The 27,206-nt window shown below is 33.9% G+C and overlaps 1 protein-coding gene across 4 annotated transcripts in view; it reads left to right on the top strand.

Annotated features, from left to right (window-relative positions):
* Positions 1 to 27,206, top strand: part of LOC121733115 (protein spinster) — a 39,481-nt gene that overhangs the window by 924 nt on the left and 11,351 nt on the right. The gene's annotated exons all lie outside the window — the stretch shown is intronic.

Here is a 27,206-nt window from a genome sequence, read left to right as displayed (position 1 = left end):
TTGAATGCGTAGGGCATTGTATGTTTTATTGGTGTAGTTGGCCCATAAGCTGCAGCAGGTGTAAAAAGAGGTGCAGTAAGCCTTAAAAAGAGTAATTTTTACAGCGTCCGTGCAACGACTAAATCTATGCACCAACATATTTGCCATAACCTACAATGCCCTATGCTCTCTTTCGAGGTCTACATCGTCTTGATTGTCATCATTAGTAATGATACAATAAACTTATGTTATGGTTTACATTATTCGGCCTCTGGAATGCACTGAAATACAATTCATAGCACTACACTACCAGTTTATATTATTCCAGTAGCAATCCAATGCTGTATTGGGTTACTGGATTGGAATAAAGTAAAGGTCATTAAGGTAATGAGTTTAGAGAGCCCATAATGTATAAAAAATTTGGAGATATTATTCAAATTGTAGTGTAGATTTTCTTCTTACATACAAGGGTATCTTCAATTTTGGTGTCATCAAAATCTACCTAGTTTTTTATATATTATATGTATAAGAATATTTGGATGTATTCGTGTTTGGTTGGTAGATAATAATTAAATTAAAGTTACTATCAATTTGATAATTATGATTATAAAATTGATGCCATTATTATAATATCTCTACTATCCATTATATTTAAAAAAAATCTAGACAGATATTGCTCATATTCATATAGGACATTTATGGAAAATGTTTATGGAACCCTAGGAACATTTCCAAAAATTACACCTTTAAGGGGTGAAATAGGCCACATCAAATAATTATTTTATGAAGGTTAAAATATATTTTACTAGCTGTTGCCCGTAATTTAAACCCGTAAAAAAACCCGGTTAATACCGTGGAATAGATATAACAATCGAAAAAAAATGAAACTTAAATGTTAAGATGATACCACCTCTTATTGAAAGACTTTTGAGCAAGCGTCAGCGCGATGTAGAAGACGCACGGTGCCATCTATTATGAATTTTTGGAACTAACTTAATTTGAACAAATTTACGCATTTTCACCCCCTTACAACCCTTTTTTCCAGTAAAAAAGTAGCCTATGTCCTTTCTCAGGCTTTACACTATCTGTATACAAAATTTCATTACAATCGGTTCGGTAGTTTTGGCGTTTGGCGTGAAAGCGAGACTGACAAATAGGCAGACAGACAGAGATACTTTCGTATTTATAATATTAGTATAGATTATATGCACACTGCACAGCTGTTTTTGGGTATTTTGATTAATTAAGGGCCGCGCTACACCAGAATGGCAGCAGCGAGGCGAGCCCTTTCAGCGCTGCCATTCCGGTGTAGCGCGGCCCTAAGTGGGGTAACACTTACCAGGGTTTTAAAAAGTTTTTAAATTTGACAAAAATTTTGTTCATGGAAATAAGATATTTTCCCACATCAAAATGTAGCCTATGTCCTTTCTCAGACTCTTGAATAACTGTGTACAAAATTTCATTGCAATCGGTTCAGTAGTTTTGGCGTGAAAGCGAGACAGACAGACAGACAGACAGACAGATATACTTTCGCATTTATAAAAGTAGTATGGATAAATGAACCAGGCATCATTTTAGTTCCTTGTGGATGCCTCCTCTGCCTGCCTTGTCAATTTTTAATAATGTATAATCTCGAGTTTAACATCACTTCATCCATGCAACATGTTCAAGAGCTGTCAATAATGTCATGTTAAGTTAAAAAGGATTACAGTTTTTTTATGTTATTAAATGATAAAATAAAGAATAACAAATTAATGACAAAAAAAATAGTGAGCATGTCATGTTTTTTTTTATTACAGTTCATATGAAGTTACAGCCATAATATTTAAATATTTTTTTGTTAAAATCTTTTATCAGTTTCCGTTTTCATCACATTACATGTTCAGTAAATGTACTGATAGTGAATGACAAGGTCAAGGACAAACCTTTTCAAATATTAGTCTATATAATATATTACATAAAAAAAATCAGTGTCAAAATGGTTGTACTATCTGAGAAGTTGATTCCTAGGCAGATGGCGGACCGAAGTAATTTGGTTGCGTTAAGTCAAACCCATCCACCCAATCACAGCTAACATTGAATTTACTTAAGTCGACCATACTATTTCTTCGCTCCTATTAGTCTTAGCGTGATAGAATATAGCCTATAGTCTTCCTCGATAAATAGGCTATCTAACACTGAAATAATTTTTCAAATCGGACAGTAGTTCCTGAGATTAGCGCATTCAAATAAGCCCTTTCAAGTAATTTCCCCCCGTTTTTTCCACACTTTCCTCTATTTCTTCGCTCCTATTAGTATTAGCGTGATGAAATATAGCCTATAGCCTTCCTCGATAAATGGTCTATCTAACACTGAAATATTTTTTCTAATCGGACCAGTAGTTCCTGAGATAAACAAACAAACAAACTCTTCCCAATTATAATATTAAGTAAAGATTCTATAAAAAAACAGGCTCCAGAGAAAAAAATCCCATTTCAATTTTATGACTTGAGGTTTAAATGGATTATGCAAAATAGCAGTCTGATGGTAAGGGCTTACCTTCTACTAAAAACTATAGGAGTTAGAAGTAAGTATTTTTTTAGTGAGATCGCAGACGGCACACTTTTTGTGTGATCGAGTCTGTGGCGCACATAGTCTGCATGGCCCGGCCAAAAGTGTGCCGTCTGCGATCTCCCTTAATCCTTATCTTATACTAGTTCCATATTCTTATAAAAATTTATAAGAATATGGAACTAGTATACGGTAGGATACGGTACTTGAGTCCCGGGAGGACCGTCCTACTCTATTTAAATCCGGAAAATATAGTTCCCGCGCGATAACGAATTTCGTCTCAACTTCCCTAGTCTCAACGTTGCGGACTGCGGCAACATCTACCTACTTGGTATAATAAAGGATTTATGTATGAAGCTCATATTGTATCCTTTTCCAAGAGTTAATAGTAACAGGAATTGCTAACACATTCCAAGATACAGGAACACCCAGGAAGGGTCGTTGTCACGTATGGGAACTTATTGTCGAATCACGAGCGTGGGTACAGTCATCAAAAACCTCCAAATCGACCTTATCAGCATAGAAATAAAGATCATTTGTGTCCGCGAATGTAATTGCATACAATAATATTATGATACATTTTAAATCGAAACGCTAAGCCCGTGAACGAATGCGCTTACGTGCTCTAAATGATTTCGTGTGAACTTATTGTGAAATTTTTAAGTTTAGAGTGAATTCAAAGCAACAATAAATAAAATAAAATATTTAATCGCTATTTGAAATTAATTTTCATAGAAATCTGTTATGGTGCTCGTACCTACACCATCCATAGTTAAAAATTAAAATGTTGTATTTTTCCAAGTACAATTTTTTTAAAACCTTCCATGTTTCAACGTGTGATACTTGATAAATGGTGGTGACTAGCCAAGAATTTAACCCAAAAAAGTAGGACACAAAATTAGGCACGCTAATAAAACAACAGTTTTCTTAAGTGTTTGTAAATGAATGGGAATAGATTTAAATAGTCATTCTACCTAATTTATTCTGGTTTTGAAGGCAGAATTATTTGTTGACGAAGTCAATATTTGTTAATCTTTCCCATGGTATAATTTGGAGGGCTACGTTTGTTTAAACAAGCAGGCGAGAGCCACTTATTTCGAGTGGGGTCTCTGTGCGAAGGACTGCACATTTTGCCCTTTTTTTCTACAAAACCAATAAGTATCTTCCCATGTTTCCACTTCAGTATGTCGACGCTTTGGCGAAAATATGGCGGCAAGTCAAGGCAAACTTGAAACTATTTTGACCTTTTTTACTGGCCAGTTAAAATTCAGGTTCTTTGCAACTCACTCATAATCATTATTAAATACTATTAGTCTACTTCAGGGGTCACAAAATGGCGGACCGCCAGTGCGGAGTGTAAGTTCATTCAATACTACGATACTACCCACTTACGTAGGTTAATTTTTCAGTTCTGTTTGGTACTACTAATATACAATGTGTCCCGACACCGGTGTCCGATCCTTTAATGTCATGATCTATGGCATATTTTATCGACAAATTGGCTCTCAAATTTTTTCTCTTTCTCACGGTTGTAAAATGGCACATTGTATATTTTGTGGTTCTGTGATACTAAATACTACAACTACGCTCCAAATGAGCAATATTAGTTAACGTCCCAGATGTGACAAAATCTTACACTCAATCTACATACTATTGATTATTATTATTGGTAATATTAGTGTATAATTCAGTGTTTTCCAACCTGTCATCCGCGGACCCCTGGGGGTCCGTGAGTATAATATTATGTACAGGGGTCCGCGGTGTCATCTCTGGGCCATACATAATATTCGGAATTTTTTGCTGTTTATTAATTCTTTTATTAAGGGGTCTATGAAAACTGTGCTTGATTACTAGAAATCCGTGCAGACTGCAGGCTGAAAAAGGTTGGGAAACACTGGTATAATCAATCATGAGATACAAAATCATGTTGAACATATAATATAGCGTGATTGCGATTTGCGACAAAGTATGCGGTTATCCACTGTAACTATGTAGGCATGTAATATGTTATCTGCTCATGCAGAACTATTATGCATGCTTAACCTAGCGTGTAGGTACAACCAACCTAATGTCTTCTAATCAATCCCACCAAAACATTAAATGTAAAAAGGAGCCAAGAAAAATATTGCATAGCTATGCAATATTTTGCTCCTTTTTACATTTAAGGCGGGGATTAATCTCAATCAAAAACGATAACCTTGCAACAACCAAAGACCAAGCGTATACGCATCGCAATAAGATTCATTTTAGCTTAGCATAAACCTGTAACTACTCGGGCGATTCTTCTCTATTTTTCATGTTTTTTTTTAAATATCTTTGGAAATAAATATTAAGAAACAAAATTGTTCGGTTAAAGAGATTTTAATATAGATTTACTAACAATTTATTCAAATAAAATGTATAATTATCCTAGTTAATACTTATATTTCGATGAAATAGTTTTTTCGGAGGTGAGTTTGTAAATTAATTATAGCCAAAGTCACGTTAAAACTTTTCTGTACTTAGCTTAGTACCCATTCTCTATCTCTAGGTCTATATTCTTTTTTTATATTTTAATTTTTTACAAATTATGTAAGTATTTTTGTTGTCGCTACAAAAGCTAATAGTCCAATTAAAATAAAATAAATGATTAATCTCATACAACAAACACGGTTTTTGAAAATTTCAGAAAATACTTAAGTAATTGTATTTCAGCTTTAATAATCAGTAATTAAAAAGTACATAAACTTGTGATTTAAGGGGAGCTTCCATACAAATTTACTGTACGGAACTCTATGTACGCCAGTCCGACTCGCATTTGGCCAATTTCATAATTTTTCCTTTCATTGTGGATAACGACTTACGCGATTCTGTATTGTTTTAATTGTAAAACAATAAGAAGACATAAATTAATATTTTAGTATTATAATGAATTTATTGCTAATAATTATATTAATTACTAGCTGTTGCCCGCGACTCATCAGCAAAATGTGATAAAAAAAGAAAACGAAAAAGAGAGAAATTTTCCCTTCCTTACCCAAATAGTAAAAATGGGACCTTGTTAGGTAGTTGATGTGATAACTTTTCATGAACCTAAAGTTGTAGATGAAAACGTCAATACTGTATAGAAAATCTTAAGGATAACGAATAAGAGTAAAATTATTATTTTAAACAAAAATTGAAACCGACTTCTAAGGTAACGACAATAGTAATTTTCTTAAATGAACTAAAAAGTATTAATTAATAATTCATATTCTGTACCTACTCAGTATTTCTGTTCTCAATCCGGTACTGACTTCAAATAATTATGATTATTTGAAGTCGGTACCAGTAATATAAGTTGCAGTTATATTTTGTCATAGAACTGGCGATTAGGTTAGCTGGTAGTTGGTACCGACTTCAAAATAATGAAGAGTGAGAACAAAAATATTGAGTACAGAATATGAATTATTTAATACTTTTTAGTTCATTTAATCTAGATCCACAAAAGCTGTAAATTGCACATAGAAATTGCGCTAAAGTTAGCTGCTACGGAGTAAAAAGTTATGAAGATTCAATACAGAAATAGTTGACGTGTCTATGTCTGTCCCAAAAAATATCACTAAATAGCAACAAAAGAGTTTTGAAAATCAGTCAACAAACGGTGGAACAATAATCAAAGGCAAGATTTTTGATAATAATGTGATGATTCATGGTATAATTATAGTGATGATGATGATTAGTATTATTGACACATTGACATAATAATATGCTTTTAGTTGTTGAAAGTTTGAAACAACACCAAAATTGCCGAACATTTATCAATAACGATTCAAGAGTTCTGTACAGCACCTTCGGAACCAGGGTGTACTTCGGAGCAAATTCTTATTTTTTGATAGTTTAAGCTTAAAATCCTTCATAAAAACGCAAAATCACTTTATGTTTCCATTTAAATTTTAAGGACTCCCGTCGATTTTTCATGGATTGCATCATCAGATCACCACTTTTGTGATCATGTTACCAAATTCGGGCTACATCTCGTACAACAACAAAAGAATTTTGGTAATCGGTCTACAAACGACGGAGTTGTCCGCGAACCGATATAAAAAAGTGAAATATATCCTCCTCCATTTCGGAAGTCGGTTAAAAATTAGCCTAAGTTATGCCTTACTACATCAGGTATGTGCCAAAAAAGTCCCGTCACAATCGCTCCAGCCATTTCAGAGATTAGCCGGAACAAACAGACAGACAGACATACAGACAAAAATTGTAAAAAATGTTGTTTTGGTGTATGTACCCTATATACATTCATATGCATCGAGTAAAAAACGGTTTTTTCAATATTACAAACAGACACTCCAATTTTATTTATATGTATAGATGTATAGATTATTATTATTTAGATCGAAAACAATGAACTTTGATTGCCCTTTGTCATTTAATAACTGAAGCATTAAAAAATAATAACTTCTTACTTGATAAGTACTTCATACTCTATGTACCTATCATAATTGGTAACGTTAATAATATTGTAAGTTTATCACTTATCAGCAATTATTTTGTTTATAAATAATAATTAATATCTTATCCAAACCAAAAATATCCAAATGTGATTCAACGTTTTGTATCAAAACAAAATCTGCTGTTATCAAAATTTAACACGGACAGCTGTTTCTCAGACGTACAGAAAAATTAATTATAAATGCGAAAGTGTGTCTGTTTGTAAACCGCTGAACTTATTTTGATAAAATTTGGTACTTATTCAAATACCGTAGTCCTGAAAAAGGACAAAGGATACTTTTCATCAGAGGCGTAGCGTACCTTGGCGGGGCCCCGTTTAAAAATTTCTTTGGAGGCCCTTAGGAAGAGTAAAGATTTCTCTAAAATGAAAAAAATGTTTAAGTATATAAAATTATAAGAAATATTTATTCATCATAATCTAAGATCTATCTGTCACATTTTTAAAAACAATTCAACTTAGATATAAACTCTTCTTGCCTTATTTTCGGCAAACTGATTAATTAAATCATTATGATGCTGATGATAACTTTAGTTTTTCTAAAGTTTCTGCCTCTATGGACAATAGTGACAGGTCTGACAGGCGTTTCTGTCCCATAGTTCTTAAAATTTGAACGCACGCTTTACTCGGGAAAAAGAAATTGCTTTTTTTTACTTTTCTCATTTCTGAAATTTAAAAAATTTGTGAAGTTTTTATTAATTTTTGCTTGTAACGCGCCTTAGGGGCCCCCTCAGGCCGGGGGCCCCGTATAATTGATACGGCTGATATACGGCGGTAGCTACGCCCCTGCTTTTCATCCCGTAAAGAAATTACGATTCCCGCGCGGTAAAGTTTCTGCGCAACGGAGTTGGTTACTTTACTAAAGAGTGAACATTTTCGCTGAGGTTGTTAAAGAAGATTCCTCTTTCGTAACATATTATATCTACGGTTGTTCGCGGTCAAGTGTTCGGCAAACAAACGTACATAATGATATACGTGCATGAGCAATATTGTTAAAGTAAACGTTACCATCACATACACATTGTATAAGATGTGGAATGTGGATATAATTATTCGTGTATCCAGTACCTATCCACACTTTTGTACTAATTATTATGAATGCGAAAGTGTGTCTCTCTGTCTGTCTGTTACCTCTTGACTCTCTTGAGTCTTGACGCCAGACCAGACGCACAAACTGCTGGTCCGATTTTGCTGCCATTTGGTATGGGAGTCCCGGGAATGGACGTAGGATACTTTTTATCCCGGAAAAATGTACGGTTTCCGCGCGATAAACGGATTTTGGTGCAACGGAGTTGCGGGCGTCATTGGTCTGAGGCGTCATCTAGAACTTACAAAATAATATTATATTATCCCTTTGTAAATAAATTATTATTATGATCAATGATCATATTTGCTAGGTACTTTGCTTGAATATATACTTTGCTTGAATACAAGAATAATTTTTTGCCACATCTAAATTCTAAACGTCGTTGTTTAAGAGGAGTCCACACCGCCGTTTTTCCATACAAACGCTGTCCCTTGTTTCCTCCCTGGATTATGCCGGTAGAGTTATGATTTTTTTCCTGAATATCTGTGGCCACTATTAGCATGTCCCTATGTTTTCTATTTTTTCCTAATTTAATTATTAAAAAAGATACGTCCAAAAACCCAAAAAAATGGCAAGATTTTTCTCTGTGTTCAAACACCCAGAAAACAAAACTGGCTAAAATATTAAAAAAATATATATAACATTGGAACACAGCTCAAGCCTTGCTTTAATTCTTCGGTTAAGTTTTGGAGAAGGAATCAGCGGACAACGAATCGAAGATTTTCTGTTCTTTTATTTATTAGAACTTTTGTCGTGTTGTCTCTATCGCGCTCTGCGGTGGGAGACTTGAGATTGGTGAGACAGCAATACATTTTCAAACACCTATTTTCAATTTCTCTCGCCCCTGGTGTATCATCTTAAGTGAGTAGCAGATTTCTCGGGGTTTTTGACATTAGTTTACCTAAAGCATTGCTTTGAGATAATGATTGGTTAATGTTTGAAAATCGAAAAGTTTTTTTAAATGTCTAGGTCTGCGAAAAAAATCCGGAATAAGTCGTTAATTTTTTTGTATGATTCACGTCAGTCTTTTGGTACTTCTGTAGGTAACTAACTCTTATTTCTATAACGTAAAAAAAGCCTTTGCTATGCAAAAGAATTGTAAGAAACACTAGTTAAAAAAACAGTCTGCATAATCTTTTAGTCAACATTTTTGTGTCTGGGAATAAAAAAAATACAATCATGAGAATTTCAGTGTGGCGAATCATTGTTTACCATTATGACAGTTTCCGACTGTTTCGTCATCTGTGCCAAGTAATTCGGATATAAGGTAATCACATTAGACGAGGTTTCGGAAAATTGCCGCAAATGCAATGTTATTTTGAAAGTTTCTGAATGAAAGCGATTCAGAAACTTCGGCAATCAACAATTGAAAACTGCCGCAAATACAATTTTCAAAGTTTCTGAAAGGGATTCATTTTAACATTTTCAATGCTATAAATTATATGACTTAATTTTAGTTAGAAACCATGTAAAGGACAAATCTTAAGTTGCATTATTCCCTCGAAGCAATAAAGCTATATTCAGAGAATATTGTGTCTATAGGCTACGCTTTAAATACGCCTGAGTGTCATAATTTCCCTAGGGCACTGTCGCCAGTCGCCACTGCTGGAAGATTATCTAAATTAAAATCTATAGTTTGAAAATGTTTACAAGAGGTTCGTTGTTTTGAAATGTCAGTTAAATTTTTAATTCTTTTGAAAATGTAACACAAACATTGAATTTATACGTGGGAGAGCCATGATTCGGCATGAATGGGCCGGCTCGACCGGAGAAATACCACGTTCTCACAGAAAACCGGCGTGCAACAGCGCTTGCGCTGTGTTTCGCCGAGTGAGTGAGTTTACTGGAGGCCCAATCCCCTACCCTATTCCCTCCCCTACCATCCCCTATTCCCTTCCCTACCATCCCCTATTACCCTATTCCCTCTTAAAAGGCCGGCAACGCACTTGCAGCTCTACTGATGCTGCGAGTGTCCATGGGCGACGGAAGTTGCTTTCCATCAGGTGACCCGTTTGCTCGTTTGCCCCCATATTTCATTAAAAAAAAACTTATTTTATCTCAAAACATAGCGGCCTCCCACACGCAAGTAAAGTTAATTTCTCCAAAGTAAAGATTACGTTATCAACCTTATAAATGTTACATTACCCTTTCCAAGTGCGGCTCGCGATATCAGCCAAAGAACATAATATATTCTTAGTTCTTTGGATAACTAATACTATACTTAAACTAACAAAATACCGTCGCGTCGTAATGTTATCTAAAGAATTTTAGAACATTATCAGACTTGCAATGCCAAAAGAAACTCCTGCAGTTGATACAGTTTCTAAAAACGCAAGTATTTATGTATTGTGTTGTTTATCCTTTAAAAGAATAGAAGTTTAAAAGTGTAGCTTGATGATATGTCAGTATCTTATGACTGTATTGCAAAGATCAGTGATGATATCATATCGGATGATTTTAGGTGGGTGCGAACTCAGCGGGGCTAAAATGGTCACATTTAGCAATTCCTCTCAATCAATTCAGCAAATGAATTGTCAAAACTGTCAAACTGACAAATGTCAAATCAGTACAAAAATACAGAAATTAATTGCAAGCAGAGAATTGCATTTTGTGATTTTATAAAAATAAATCATATTATGATTCATATCATGATTCTTCAAAGCGACCATATTAGCCTTGCTGATCTTTAGAACAACTCACACGAAAACATTTAAAATAACAAGTTGATTAACCTCTGTGAATGATGAGTATAAGTTATAACGGTATCTACATTAGTATTGTATAATGTTGTCATACGTCACTAAATAAAAGCTGGAGATTTTTGGAATTCCTGAATGATTCAGAAATTTCAAAAATGATCTTAAATAAGATCTTGCCACAAAAATTATATGTATTTCAGAAATTATTTGACTATTTTAATTAACAAACCTACAAGTAGACGCAATGTTTTTAATTGTTTTCAGATAACATAAAAGAGATAACCAAGAATGTGTGTTTTTGTCTATTTACCGACACGGAAAGAAGGTTAACACATATCTATCATAGGTCAAGGATTTGAGTCATTGCTACAGTGTATGTGCACCGTTTATTTACTAAAAACAAACAGTTTTATAATATGTACTGTATGAGCTAATCTGTGATAACAGTCAAGCATGAAGAAATTATCCCGTTCAAACGACTAAATGACCTAGAGTCTAGAGATGACTCAATGCTTTTGCAATTTGTGTACAAAATAAAAAACAAAAAATTTACCCCATATATGGAATAAAAATTGAGAAAATTACTGTTGTAATACCTCCAGTTTGACGTGGGAGAGCCATGCAATACCACGAGCTCACAGAAAACCGGCGTGAAACAGCGCTTGCGCTTTGTTTCGCCGAGTGAGTGGGTTTACCGGAGGCCCAATTCCCTACCCTTTTCCCTTCCCTACCCTCTCCTATTTCCTTCCCTACCCTCCCCTATTCCCTTCCCTACCCTCCCCTTTTCCCTACCCTACCCTCCCCTATTACCATATTCCCTCTTAAAAGGCCGGCAACGCACCTGCAGCTCTTCTGAGGCTGCGAGTGTCCATGGGCGACGGAAGTTGCTTTCCATCAGGTGACCCGTTTACTCGTTTGCCCCCTTATTTCATTAAAAAAAAGTAGGTAACTTAAATAATTCTTGCTGTCAAAAACTTCTTGTTGTCCCATGGACTCAAACGCCCTATTATCCAATGCTATGTTATCATCACGTCTAGGCACGCTGGGGTCTAAAAAGCCGAGAATACATTTGACACGTCATCTGTTACGTGGAGTGCTAATATTGGCTTTGTGTTGCGTCCACACGTAAATTGTGTATTAAATGTCAACACAGTGGTCAACACTTACCATTATTTAAGTATACTAAGAAATATCTATATAAGTACGTAATATGACATTGCTACTTTTTCGCAATTTTTGTTTAAAAATATTTTGTCAGTAGGCAGCCAAATGAGGTATTAGTCAAAAAATGCAAGGCATAAGAAAAGACTAATCAGGACGTCTTGCTAGTCATAGTATTGAGATAATGACTTATCATCATACTCATTGTTCTTGTACAATCTACGTCACATTCTTTTTGTCATTTTAAATAATCACAAAACATTTTAGAGACACCATCATAATTATTTTCAGATAGTAAAACCGTCACAAAAAGCTTAGTAAATTATTTAAGCAAAAAATGTTTTTAAGAAGTCATAAAATACTACCAAAGGTTACAACTAACAAAATATGTATATTATTGTCGCCTCGGTACGAAATAGCTTATTCCAATAAAAATAATAACATAAAAGGTTACAACTCCAATAAAACACCGTTGCTTATAAATGTCATAAAAAAGTAATATAACGAATGACATGAAAAAGCGTCTATGTTTTTAATATAGGGGTCTTCTAGGCCCCATTTGTTGAATCATTGTGGGGTGTGTTGTGTACACGGAGATTAATAAATGAAATATGCCATGGGTTATACTGTTTCATTTCACTGCAGGGTTAAATTTATTCATGGTCTTTCTAATGTGGAGGGTTGATTCAATACAATATTTTTAAGACCAGTTAACACTGCACACAAAATAATATGATTTAAGTATTTATTTTTATTTAAAAAACAAAATCTTTTGCACCTTACATCATTTGTATCTAAAAAGCAATTAACAATGTTGCAAATCAAGATTTTGTTTTCTTCTTTTGAAGGCCTCGGCCGCATCAGGTTTTATAAAGAATAATATAACTCAACCTTCCAGTCTTGCTGAATTTTAATTACTTATGATGTAACTAAAATAAAATATTATGATGTTCGTAATTAAAAACAAAAAAAAAAAAACTCCACAGCCGAACATATAACCTCCTCCTTTTTGGAAGTCGGTTAAAACGTTTGAATTGGAATTCGCATGCCATGCCGTGTCGACGGGGGATGAAAATTAAAAAGTTTTTCAATTTACGTTGACACTCCATAAATTAAATGGATGTTATAAACGTCACGCAGGATGCAATTTTTGTGGTAAAATTTATGCTCCAGGGTTCCAAAAGCTACGTCAACTAAGTAATTAAATGATATTATGCCGCTACTGCAAGTGCAACTCCCAACTACAACCAAAAAAGCAAATGTTACCGTTAAATTATACAATAGAGTAACATAGAATAAATTAATGTTAATGAGAGATTAATTTTAAGTGCATCAACCACTATTTAACGAACTTTCATTTCCTGACTACATCATTTAAAAAATAAAGTGTGTACTGTGTATGAGCATAAAATATGTCAGGATTATTTGACTAGGACCGCATGTGGTCTTAAGAAGTGGTCTGACCAGTCCACCGTGGTTGTTCAAGTGTCACTAGTCACTACTCACTGTGAATTAAATTAGGAAAGTGTCAAATGTTTTTTGGGAAGAGACATTCTTTTTTGAATCTTTTGAACATCATAAATGCCTTAAGCACTAAAAAGTTTTACAAGGAAAAGCTAATCAATCTTAGCTAACTGTAAAATTGGTGGTGGTCTGGTGTATTTTCTGTAACATTTTCTCTGTAAGGTCGTCTAAATGTAAGAACATGTTCGAATGAATGTCATTAAAGTCGTAATCTACTCCTTTAATCTTTTCATTTCCTGGTTAAAACGTAACATGACATGGTGATTATCTAGTGACAGCAATTATACAACAGGCGATTGGCACCATACAGTTGGCTGTTGCATTGCTGTCGCAAGATACAACACCCTGCATGAAATCTTTCTGTCGATCACATCCTTTCGTTCAGTATGCTCAGTTAGTAGTCTAAACATGTTCCCCGGTTCCAGGCGCGATGTGGTTGTGGTTTTATTTGACGTTAAAAAACGATAACTCGGACACGACTCTTTAACTTGTAATAAAATATTGACCGCCCGCTAAGAAAAAAAGGAGATTTTTGGGCGTCTGGGTTATGTCTGCTTCGTGCCTTAAGATTCAATACGTAGTTTAGACACTAGTGAGATAGTAAAAAATCTTGTACGTAGGTTAATAAAGTACAAGGTAGAGAGATATATTTTGTACAACATCTAGAATTAACTGAAAATCATTTCAAAAGTTTGTAAGTGCTTTTTTAGCTTCTTCTTTAAAGGTTATTGTTGTAGGAATATTTTTTTATAAAATCATAGGTTACAATGAAGGTAAAAGTGCATAATATTATTATGAAAACTGATTATAATTTACGATAATGTAAAAGTCAGCCATCACGCTTCAGTGCACGTGGATTTTGTACTAGTGTTATGTTATATGTAATACATACAATTATTATTTATTAGTGTATTTAGTTTTACAATAACTAATATTAGGCCAAGGTGACAGGTACAATATAAAATCAATACTGGGGAAGATTTTTATTCAAAAATTATTAGTTTATGAAAACTTGAAAACAAAATAAAAAAAATACCAATCAACAAAATTCACGCTTAAAAACTTTAAAATTATTAACTTTAAAATTATAAAGAATAAGTATTCTTCAAATTACAATTATAGTATTACACGCATTAATAAAAAATATTTTATTTGATGCGGAAGTAAAAAAACATTTAATGCTGACTTAGTTTTAAAATGTATGCGATACAAATGTGTATTATGTAAGTAATATAATCATTTCCAAGTTAGTAGGTTAATGATTCGCGTTTTAGGTTTCAAAATCTTGTACCTGTTTTGTACGGACTTTTTATTCATTTTGGCTACTGAGAACAAAACGTTGTGTCAAGGACAAGTGGGCACTGTTTCCACCTTGAGAATTCAGATAAAACTAAAAAAAGTAAAACAAAATCCTACGATGTAAGACTTTAGGATAGCAACTGAACCAAAATATGTATGGGATTAAAATACTATTTTTTTTCTAAGTCATCTTTCTTTTTTTATTTAAAAGTGGCTTAGAACTTAATATGTCGGTCTCATCGTGGTTATAATATTTCGGAACGTTTTTAAGCTTTGTTATCTTTTCTATTTTTTTTTATTACTTTAGCTGATCCCTCTAGAGTCGATTGTTAATCTTCTTGAGTAGGTGCTGAGTGCTGACTAATGATAGGTGGGTACATTTTTATTTGTCTCGGTAAGTCGTTAGTCTTATATTATCAAACATTAAATAAACAATAAAACAACTTCGGTGTCAAGATAAAAGGCAATCGAGTAAACATCGCAAAGAAAAAATTCCACTTTATGTATAAGTTTTAAAAATCGACATTCAATCTCCATCATCATCATAATATTAATACGTGAACGAAAAACTTTGTAACCCTTTTTACGAAAAATGGGGAAACGTAGGTGCATGAAATTTTGCACAGTTATAGTTTATATGGTGAAGGAGTGCATCGAGCTAATATTATTTTAAAATGATGCTTTTATCATATACATTTTTAACAAATAAAACGTTACACACACTACGACACTACTACTAGGAAAAATGACAGATTTTTGAGTGACAAGCCTACGAATACATACGAATTAAACTCTTTTATTTATGGTTGAAGTCTGTTGACAACAAGTTGACAAATTGAAAATGGATTATTGTTTTTTTTATTTAATTTTAGATACTATTAAGTATTAGACAATGCTTAAACAGCCAGTCTGAGATCAGCTGAGTCCCAGAGACAAGAATTGAAAAAACTGTGATGAAGTCAATATTTTTTACAAAATATAGGTAGCAGTCCTAATGTCGTTGCAAGTAAGGTCGAATTTCGACCATTGGGCGATCTCTAGTATTTTTTAAATGGGCACGAAAATATTTGTCGGATTCTTCCGACCTTGGCAATTAAAGGGTTAATGATTCAAAGCTTCAAAAATTTGCAGAATATTTTATGTTCGGCCAAAATTATGGAAACAAAAATTCTACCAGTACCAGTGTATAATATCCACCTGCTTCAAAGCTTCATACAAATTTTGGAGATTTTTTTAGGTTCATCCAAAACTGTAAATTTTAGTTTAGCTTGGTTTAGTTTAAAACAAAGTAATATCCAGCACATTGTTACTCATTGACCAAGAAAAAGTCCATTTCCGGATGATTTCCGAAGAAACTGGCACGTCAATAACAGAAACCCCAATATTGCAATATCCGCTTGTCTGCCGCAGAGATTGCTTCCTACCTTGTATTTGTGGGGTAAATAATACAATTGCAGCTTAGTAATTTCGGTCCCTCCTAGCTGGAGGCGTTAATAGCTTTTTCAACATTGGAATTGGTGAAAATCTTTTGCGAAATTCACTAAAATCTTTTGATTATGTCAATTCTTTGAAGGAATCATTTACGAAATTAAAAGATGTAGAAGATCCTGAAAGCAAACATGATTATTTTTACTGTCTCAAGGATCTGCGCTCAGAAACGCTCGAGAATTTAAAAGGCAGCTTCTAGTTTCGCATTAAGATTTTAAAAATTCTAATCTACAGTCTGTAACAGATTACTAGATTTTTTCTTTTTTTAGCCCCTTTTGATCTACCGTAATGTGTCTGGAATAAACGCAGTTTGTACTCAAAACATAGTGGTCATCCGTCATGTGCAGCCGTCTGGTACACGAACAGTAGAACATACAAGAAACATGGATTTTTAAGTATTAATAAAGTTAAGCGTATTATCTGTAGCAGAACTAATTGAATGCTCTGAACGAATGCGGTTCAATATAATATGCAGCTGTGTTCCATCAAGTACAGAGAGCCCATTCAATCTATTTCCAATCGGGCACTGCGATTTCAATTGAACCTGCGTTGAGAGGTCAATAATTCATTTAAACGGCCTCCTTCAAGTGATATATCCTTGGGAATCAGGTTATTTACCTCAATGAGGTGATAATGAATCAAGCTCTGATTCAAATGATGAGGAATGTGTTGGACTTTGAACGCATTTGTAGATACATCTCCAACGTATTGTAAAGGTAAAGAAGAAGCGACTATCATCGCCACCTGTAAGAATCCTATTATTTCGAAATGAGCAGTGAAAAAATTTTCAATTATCTATGGCAGGCCGCAGGGATATTATTTTAAAAGCTTAGTAAGCATTCTTTTAATTAAGTAGGTACTAGAGGATAGCTGATAAACCTTTTTTATAGAAGCAGGGAGCATCATGTTCACCATGAACATTTATGTGGTTCAGTGTCACCATAGTATGTGTCACTTGTCACATAATAAGTCCTATGTTTTTGTTTACCAACTTAATATGATGGAAATTTCGTCAGGTAAGTGTTTACCGTTTATTGTTTACAGTACCAAGAATGTCTGTTTTTGGCAACGTAATTTAGTTTGGCCTCAGATCTCGCAAGTCGCATCTCTGCAACATTTGCTACTTATCGTACAATTTGGTCTAGATTTTATCACTAAGGCGGTCGCGAAATTCTTATGTCGCTTTACAATTTTTATCATTTTTTGCCATCTCTACAATTTGTAAAGCCGCGTTCGTACTAAGGAATATATTTTTGAAACTAGATTCTAGCGTATGTAACAATATCGTTCAATTTATGAGCAGTATTGGGTTGGGGATGATACTTTAGTGCGAAGGAGTCACAATAGATCCTCATGGGTCGCAGTGACGTCAGGGGCCAGGGCTACACCTGCCTTCTTTAACCCAAAAAAATGTGCTACAAGTATGTAGGTATGTGATGATGATGAACAAGTTCTTTTATGTTCTGTTTTATTGATAAAAGTTTACAAAGTAATGTCTTCAGCTAAACATTCTCTTAACACATGGTTATAGAACTCACAAAAACCATCGTACTGTCTTTAACTAAATCATCTATATTTAGTAAATTTCATTAAAAAAGTGTTATTTCTTTTTGCATGCTCCTGAAATAATTTATTTTTTATATCTTCTCTACCATGATGATGATTGCATGGTGCACTAGCGCGATTACTGTGGCGGCTAGACCCAACATAAAAATTCTTTTGCGTTAATCTCTCTGTTATTAGGATTATCTCACAAATTTCACAACACTGAATCCTCCGCACAGATAACAGACCACACCTCATGTTTATTGTTTGATATACCGTACGCGATAATATCTTGCGACATTTCTGCTACTTGTTATACTTAATTACATTTACGTAACAGAACTATTTACGTAATCTGGCATTCTTATGACTGTTCATTTAATATTGTTGTATTTGAGTGTAATTTTTATGTCTTTGTTACTTCTTTAGTCTAAAATTTAGTTGTCTGACAATCCGTCGTCGGCACTTGCGAATTGTGGTTTATTTTATTATCTTTTTTCATTGTTAGCGACTTCTTACTACTAGAATGGCATAAAAAAAAACAATTGGTGCTAAATGAAGCAAATCAATTAGATTAATTAGACGTTCAGTAAAATATTTGAAATCATTGACGGCTGAGAGTAATTGCATTCTAATTTCGAATTGTTCAGTTCATTTTGCATTTCTCACTGGCGCCATTTTTACACGTCTGAATGGTTTTATTTAGCAATTGTATGCGCCTATGCCTCTGTTTGGTGCAAGGCTAATGCATTTATTGCTAATTGTTATTGACTTGTGAAATCGATAAATTAAATCGAATTTCCATTTTCCTAGCAAACATCGGTTTTCTATTATTATTGCTTTTACTTTTTACATTCAAAAAATAAACTTCCTTAAGTGACAATCAAACTCTTAACTACGAAGCAGTAAAAACTTGATCCATTTTATCGTCATCCATAAAATATATAGTAAAGGATGTTTAGACTTTAGACGCATTCTTGTAAACTCGTAAAAATATAATATTGGGGTCGTTTGATGTAAAAAAACAGTTTAGCGTTTAAAAACCATTTAACGGAAGTTGAAATATGTTTAGGCAAAAAAGCTCTTATCTTTAAGAGGATACACCAGGGGCGAGAGAAATTGAAAATAGGTATTTGAAAATGTATTGCTGTCTCACCAATCTCAAGTCTCCCACCGCAGAGCGCGATAGAGACAACACGACAAAAGTGCTAATAAAAGAACAGAAAATCTTCGATTCGTTGTCCGCTGATTCCTTCTCCAAAACTTAACCGATTTAAGTACTTTTTTCATTAAGAATTGAAGCAAGGCTTGAGCTGTGTTCCCATGTTTTACTTTTTTTGTATATTTTAGCCAGTTTTGTTTTCTGGGTGTTTGAACACAGAGGAAAATCTTGCCATTTTTTTGGGTTTTTGGACGTTCTTATCTTTTTTAATAATAAAATTATGAAAAAAAAGAAAACATAGGGACATGCTAATAGTGGCCATAGATATTCAGGAAAAAAATCATAACTCTACCGGCATTATCCAGGGAGGAAACAGGGGACAGCGTTTGTATGGACTCCTCTTAAAGTTACTCCTCTTAAAGTTTGACATCGTCACTTGCCTGGCGCACCATACAAATCTATTTTACTGCTTCAATAATTCTAATGTCATATCATTAGAATTGAAGCAGTAAAAATAGATTAGAAAGTTGATAATTTGGGGCGTATAAAGAAAGGCTCCCAGATGTATATCAGACATAGTAATGCTACTAATTATTTCTATTAACTTTGTCTATTACCAGCTATTCAAAATTTGTGAACATAATAATATCTGAAATCTAGATGTTTTCTATTTAAATTTAAAAATTAATTATTATTTTTACAATAATTTGAAAAATACTATGTAACATACAATTAGAGATCATTTTTGGCACTGACATGTATCATGTTACATGTATGACACGCGTACTTTGCCAATTGCCATAGACAAGGTAAGTAGTATTTTTTTTTATTTCGTAAGACTCCTTTTGTTAATTTTTTGGCATTAATTAAAGTAGGGCAACAAATCATGTAAAACTAGGCCAAACCCACTCCTTGGCCAACCTCCAGGTATTGACTGTCTCGGGTTCAAATAAATAAGTCACTTTAACGTTTGCTAGCTTCATTTTAGTCGTATGTTAATTTTATTTTTTGTTCATACTTCATTAATTTGATAACATTTAAAACATTTAATTATTTGAAGTGCGTATTTAATTTTATCAGGTTTATGCTGCACAAATAAATGCACTTTTAAGCTTTAATAAAAACCATAGTCAGTGCATTTCCTTGGAAAATTCCGTTCTTGTAAGTCGATCCATAAAGCCGCTTCCGAGTAGTCTTTGATTTCGCTTTGACGTGCAAGTTAATGCCATGGACACTATGATATGTACCTAGATGATTTACTTTACGCAGTATTCCAGACTTTGTAAGACTATTGCTTAAGTTTATCCTTACCCTAGATTAAAACAATGGATATGTTGAGAAACTTCAATTATTCAATGCGTTTTATTTCTCAATTAAATAGGTATATTAATAATAATACAATTTATACACAATTTTATAGTCAACGATTAAATATACATTTTCCTATTATTTCTGTTCTCTCATATTTCTTACAAAAATACGAGTGCCATTATGACTGTTACTATTTTGAGTATGGCCCTTCTTATTGTAGGATAATAAACAGGATAAAATTTACAGATGCAAATGTCTGGTTTGTGGGGAATTTTACTAGTCATAACAATATTATGGTGATCACTGATTATATTTCTCATTATTTAGCTTTTCCTTGTTAACATTTAACTACATAGCATCCCATAAATTATGATAAAATCATTTTAATTGGTATCTTAAATGAAAAAATAGCAACTGTTTAAGCCCCAACGAGTGTAAGATTTCACATTTCTGAATATTTTATTTAAAATTTAATTTTATTTGAGTTAAAGTGTGCTTCAAATTAACGATTAATTAAGATTATCTCAAATCTGAGACAATATTCTTGAGCTATTGGTTTTTTGTCATTAGACAAAAATGGCTTTTCTAAACGAGGTTAAGCGGCGTCCGGTGTCATCGTCCAGTGATCGCTTTATGCAACCGACCTTGAAAATTAATCGGCAATTAGCTGAATTCTAAACTATGTTATGCTGACAGCTGAGCTAACAATTGCTTGATACACATTTATCATTCTAGCGTTTTAGCGTTACTTGAAGCGCTGACTAATTTGAAATCAAATTCCTGAACGATATCAGTGGTATAGTAAGTATAAGGTATTTGTTTTGGTACCAATTTTTGTGTCCCATGCATAAAGTTAATATAAGTACCTAAGGTATACTTAAATTAATGTTATAGTCCCATGATGAAATAGTTTAAAACATAGATTAGATCGTTGGAAAAAAAAAAGATTTAAATCTATGGTTTAAAAACACAAGTCATAATTGGCTTTCGTAAATCACCATGTAATCGACACTGTATTTTCTGTGGGAGTTCCCGCCGCGAGTGCGGTCCGCGCTGCGATTGGCTCAAAAAGTGGCGTGATGCGGGCGCAGTGGGGCGAGCGTGGTGCGATAGTGCTGCCACGTATGACACGATTTCGCGTGACGTAGCTCTGACGTTTCCCGCCACGCGATTTTACGTGAGCGGTTAAGGTCATCGATAGCTGTGACTTGTGACTAAGTAGTAGATTGTGCCATCATAATAAACATTAGCCAAATAAGGTTCTTGGTGACCTGAATAGATGTTATCAATGAACATTATCGTGAAATCTGACCTTGCTTAATTAATGTAGAGATGCATTTCTGTCCTAATTATCAGGTTGATGGATGTAATTTTTTGAATTTCTGTAATCTGCTTTAGGCTGCCTTCACATTACGTCGCAAGCAGCGGCAGCAGCGCTGCGGCCGCACTGCTTGCGACGTAATGTGAAGGCAGCCTAAAGCAGATTACAGAAATTCAAAAAATTACATCCATCAACCTGATAATTAGGACAGAAATGCATCTCTACATTAATTAAGAAGGTTGTTAGTTGTAACTTGTAAAGTACTTATTCATGTGACATGTCCCTTTGCGTAGCCCAGGCCCCAGCACCTGTATGTATAGTGTCTTAAGTAATCTAATATTATTATTATGATCGATTGACATGTAGTAGTTTCTGGACTTCCTAGTTTTGATGATTCCTACATAAGATGACGAGCTGGTGAACAGAACCGGATTAGTCCACGAGAAAAAAAATTACACAGTGGCTAAAAAACTAGTAACAACTACTACAACTACGACTGAATTTATCCCGTTTTGTTTGAAAATGAACATTTTAAAGCTTTTAACCGGTTTTGATTGAAAATATTAACAGGGATTGACGCAGATGGGTCAAGAGAAGACAGTTCGAAAAAAAAATATACTTTCGCACTCTGGTGGACTTGTCCGGTTTTGTTCGCCAGCTCTTTAGATGATTTTATATAATACGAGCTTTTGGCGAATAATTTAGGAACACTCTCAGACGACCTCTGTGGCTCAGTTGGTGGGCTGTTGGTAGCTCAAGCCGGGGGTCGCGGGTTCGAATCCCGCCGACGGAACAAAAAATATTCAAAGTTCCTGGGTCATGGATGTGTATTATACACATATATATATATATATATGTGTATCATATAATAAAAATCTTAAATATATGTATAGTATAAAAGTATTAAATATATTTCCGTTGTCTGGTACCCGTAACACAAGTCCTTCAGGTACCTACTTACCACGGAGCTAGACTGACGTGGTGTGAAGCGTCCATAGATATTCTTATTATATTATTATTATTATTATATTATTATTACTATTTAAACTGTATCAGACATAAGTTCAAGCTAACGTAAAAGGAGAAATACTTTATCACATCGCATCGCAGAGTAACATACTAGTAACACAGCTATTGTAACAGCTTTCTATGGCCATTTTGTTGCGAGTGAATGCAACTCGACGAATAGTTTTTACCTTTCACAACCATCATCGTTGAATTAATTTTTCACGCATTGCCAATTAAGAAAAAAAGATACATGTCAAGAAATGAAAGTAAGGTTATGTTAAGGTTAAAAATCAATACTTATCCATATGTAAGAAGTCAATTTATTAAACCACTAGCTGTTGCCCGCGACTTCGTCCGCGTAGACTTCAGTTTATAAAGCGCGATGTCAACAAAATTGGTGTCAAAAGCTTTTATAAAAAAACCCTGGTACCCCTTAGATCAATACAGCTGTGCAGTGTGCACACAATAAGTATTTCATTTTTTTATATTAAACTTTATATTTTATGCCAAATTTTAAAACTTATTTAGCCCCCCAATTACACAACTTTACCCATAAACTATTTATCATTGATAGGCTTTAAGGTTACGTCACTGCACAGATAAAGTACTGAGTTTTTTAATACAGTAGAATAGATATAACAATCGAAAAAATTAAATGGTGTAGTATATAATAAAGCTTAAATGTAAGATCAAAGATGATACCACCTCTTATAGAAAGACTTTTGAGCAAGCGTCAGCGCGATATAGAAGACGCACGGCGCCATTTATTATGAATTTTTGGAACTAACTTGATTTGAACAAATTTACGCATTTTCACCCCCTGACAACCTTTTTTCCAGTAAAAAAGTAGCCTATGTCCTTTCTCAGGCTTTAGACTATCTGTATACAAAATTTCATTACAATCGGTTTGGTAGTTTTGGCGTTTGGCGTGAAAGCGAGACTGACAAACAGACAGACAGGCCGAGATACTTTCGCATTTATAATATTAGTATAAATTATGTGCACACTGCACAGCTGTTTTTGGGTATTTTGATTAATTAAGGGCCGCGCTTCACCGGAATGGCAGCGGCGAGGCGAGCACTTTCAGCGCTGCCATTCCGGTGTAGCGCGGCCCTAAGAGGGGTACCACTTACCAGGGTTTTAAAAAGTTTTTAATTTGACACCAATTTTTGTTGACACCGCGCGCTATAAACTAAAGTCCACGCGGACGAAGTCGCGGGCAACAGCTAGTAACTAATAAGTATGATAGTTTTATGTTACAATGAAGTAAAAAATAAAACGCCATCTGTTTTCATATATTAGAATTAAAATGTTGATTGCATTGATATATTTTCTGGATGGAATATAGGCCAACACGGTACACTTGAACCTCCTTTATTTTAGAGCGCCTTCTGTTGTCAACTTGTCACGTATATTAGAAATGCAGAAGGAGTTCTATAAGATAAGATAGATTGATTATTATTATACCAAGTGATAATATTCTAACGTATTAAAAACTATAAACAAAAACATAATAACTAATAAGTATGATTAGTTTTATGTTACAATGAAGTAAAAATAAAACGCCATCTGTTGAGTCGTATTAGAACTAAAATGTTCATTGCATCGATATATTTCTGGATTTTTTATCATATTATACATAAAGTATATTTAAGATTTTTGAAATATTATTTTAATACACATCCAAGACCCAGGAACATTGAAAACTTTTTGTTCCGCCTGCGGGACTCGAACCCAGGACCCCCGGGATGAGCGAATTAATTTTCATCGATATTTTCATGGAAATAAGATATTTTCCCACATCAAAATGTAGCCTATGTCCTTTCTCAGACTCTAGAATAACTGTGTACAAAATTTCATTGCAATCGGTTCAGTAGTTTTGGCGTGAAAGCGAGACAGACAGACAGACAGACAGACAGAGATACTTTCGCATTTATAATATTAGTATGGATTTATTATTTTTATTTGACCTGAAGTTAATATTTTAAGTAGGTAAGTATATACTGTCGAAAATTACGTCAGTCTAGTTGGAATTAACATTTTATGTGCGTCCAAAGTATTTAACGTATTCAGTAGTGACAACCATTTACATATTTCTTTAAATTCTAAAGAAATCTTCACATTTCCTGTTGAGGTTCTAACTGGAAAAGCAGTCTCCGCTTTTCATCCGCAGTTTGATAAAAAGGTGCTATGTGTAGATTCAAAGAAAGATGATGTTAAAGGAAATTTAAAAATTTAAGGAATTAAAAGACAGCAATGTACAAACATTGCTGAATCTTTAAATTTAAATATTCGCGGCACACAATTATCAAGTTTTGGCAGCTTTCCCATGAATCTAGGAAGGTCCTAGCTATCATATTTTCTAGTCCAGCTAACTTCTAAGTTCTAATATAAACAGAAACCGCAGAAATAGTTGGGTAACGAAAGCGCCAGTGTGATTTACGGTAACTTAGTTCTCTAGGACCAAATTATTGAAATTATGATACCTATTATATCAACCGCAGTTTCGCAAGATTCAGCGATGTGTACATAATACTGCATTACCGCAATATTCATATTCTATGCATACCATCTTTCACCGTTCTTTATTCAAACGCTAAGTAGGTTGCCTGGCTAGAAATGAATTCTAGAACAATGTTTAAAACATTAAAATTATTACAATATGTGTGCTACTGGTACAGAAAGTTGTTGAATCGCTCGTAATTTTTTTTATTAAATTTCGCTAAGTGTAGTCGAAAGTTTCAATCGTAAAATGTCAATTAATAGCATTTACCGATTGGGAACGGTTGGGAAATAAAATTTCACGTTTGTCGGTGTGAACTTCAGAAATGAGAGTAGTTTCCACTGAGGGCTTTCCATTGAATGGCGTACGTTAACCATTAATTATATAAACAATGAACGTTTATTCCTATTCAATATTTTTTAAAGAAAGTATGGATTTTGAGTACTATACTAGATATATCTAGACTTATAATATTATTGTGTTTGTCTCATTATTCTTAGTCTATTTCTTTTGTTCCGTTTTTAACCTCCGCGATTGTCGGGTCCGGTAACGGAAAACCGTGTAATCTATCTGTCTTGTTTCAAAGACAATGTTCGATGCACTTTAGTGCTTATCAGTTGTCAGTTACCACTACACACTTCGGTTCTCTTTCATGTCCATTATCGCTATTACCGTCTAAAACATTATCTACCTCTTGTTTCTGTTCGGCTATGATTCAACTGATTTTAACTCCAATTTGTTTGGATCCATTGTTATATAAATATTACTCATAAAGTATCTATTCTCTATTCCATTAACGATCAATATTTTATTCATCACGTCCTTTTTACGTACGAAACGTGTTGATTTTATACTCGGTCGTTACAAAAGCGATAAAGAATATTGTTTAGTTGGGGTTGGAGGTGGGGTTTATGTGTACAATGAAATGATTTATGGACACGACCAAATAATAAAAGAAGCGAGACGCGAGGCTAAAAATGAATAGAATGTCAGAGGTGCTAAATGTGAACTGACGGTATCTTTGGATGATCCTTTGGACTGTTGCGCCCGAAGATTTAATTTCATTGAAATAAAACTATGTACTTACATTAAAAATGCTTAATTATTGATTGATATTTATACATGATTTGAGAATATTTTAACATTATCCTAAAGTCAGTTAATTTTTGTTAAAAACAAACCTGGGTGGTCCCATAAGTACGTCTGGTTATGCCAAGAATGCTACGATAGGAGTTTTAAAAACGTAATCAAAAGTGAGATTAATTGGAGAGTAAAAATAACTCGTAGAAATGAATGGAGCGTATCCGGGTTTCCGTTCCGAAATGGTGATGCTTTTAATAGAAATGGATGCGTTGTTTATAAATAATATCTTAGTTATTAAACTTAAATATCTTACAGATTTAGCATTTTGTTAGTCTCACTAAATCTCGAGATCGGCTGAACAGATTTAGCTAATTTTAGTCTTAAAATATTCGTGGAAGTCCGGAACGTTTATATTAAGAGGAAGGTGATACGATGTTCACCGGGTTCATCTAGTGAAAAATAAAGTTTTATACTTAAAAAAAAAAAAATGATAGTATCATAATGAATCGTGTTTAGTTTTAGTCTTGAACTTAGCACATCCTGGCCGTGAAGTCAGAATGCGTCAGCGTTTTGCTTCGTAACATTCGTAATGAATAAAATCACTATAATTAGATACACTATTTATGTTGGGTGAATAATTGAATAGTGACTACATTGTTCCTTTACATTAGTTCAAAACTGTACTTAAGATAATAAAACGTGTATCAATCACTACTTTAATATAAATCTTCCCGGGAAATTAGATTTAGATTTTTATTATACCAACCATTTATTCATTTTTAAAGGTCAAACATTGCTACCACATTACAACATTATTTAAATTCAGTTTTAGCAATTTTAGCACGACCTATTTTTCTTCGGTTCATAAGCAGTCGTGTTATCCATTTTATCCCTTCGTTTCCCTTATCGGGCGTCTGTGTTTGTTCGGCAAGTTTGCGAACCTCGGACCACTCCTGTGGATATTTACCCTTGGGACCGGTTTTGGTAGAACCTTCTATCGCCCATATCT

The sequence above is a fragment of the Aricia agestis genome, chromosome 13 (assembly GCF_905147365.1).
Source record: "Aricia agestis chromosome 13, ilAriAges1.1, whole genome shotgun sequence".
NCBI classification, from domain to species: Eukaryota; Metazoa; Arthropoda; class Insecta; order Lepidoptera; family Lycaenidae; genus Aricia; species Aricia agestis.
The sequence above is the reverse complement of the archived record's forward strand: the minus strand, read 5'-3'. Positions and strand labels throughout refer to the sequence as shown.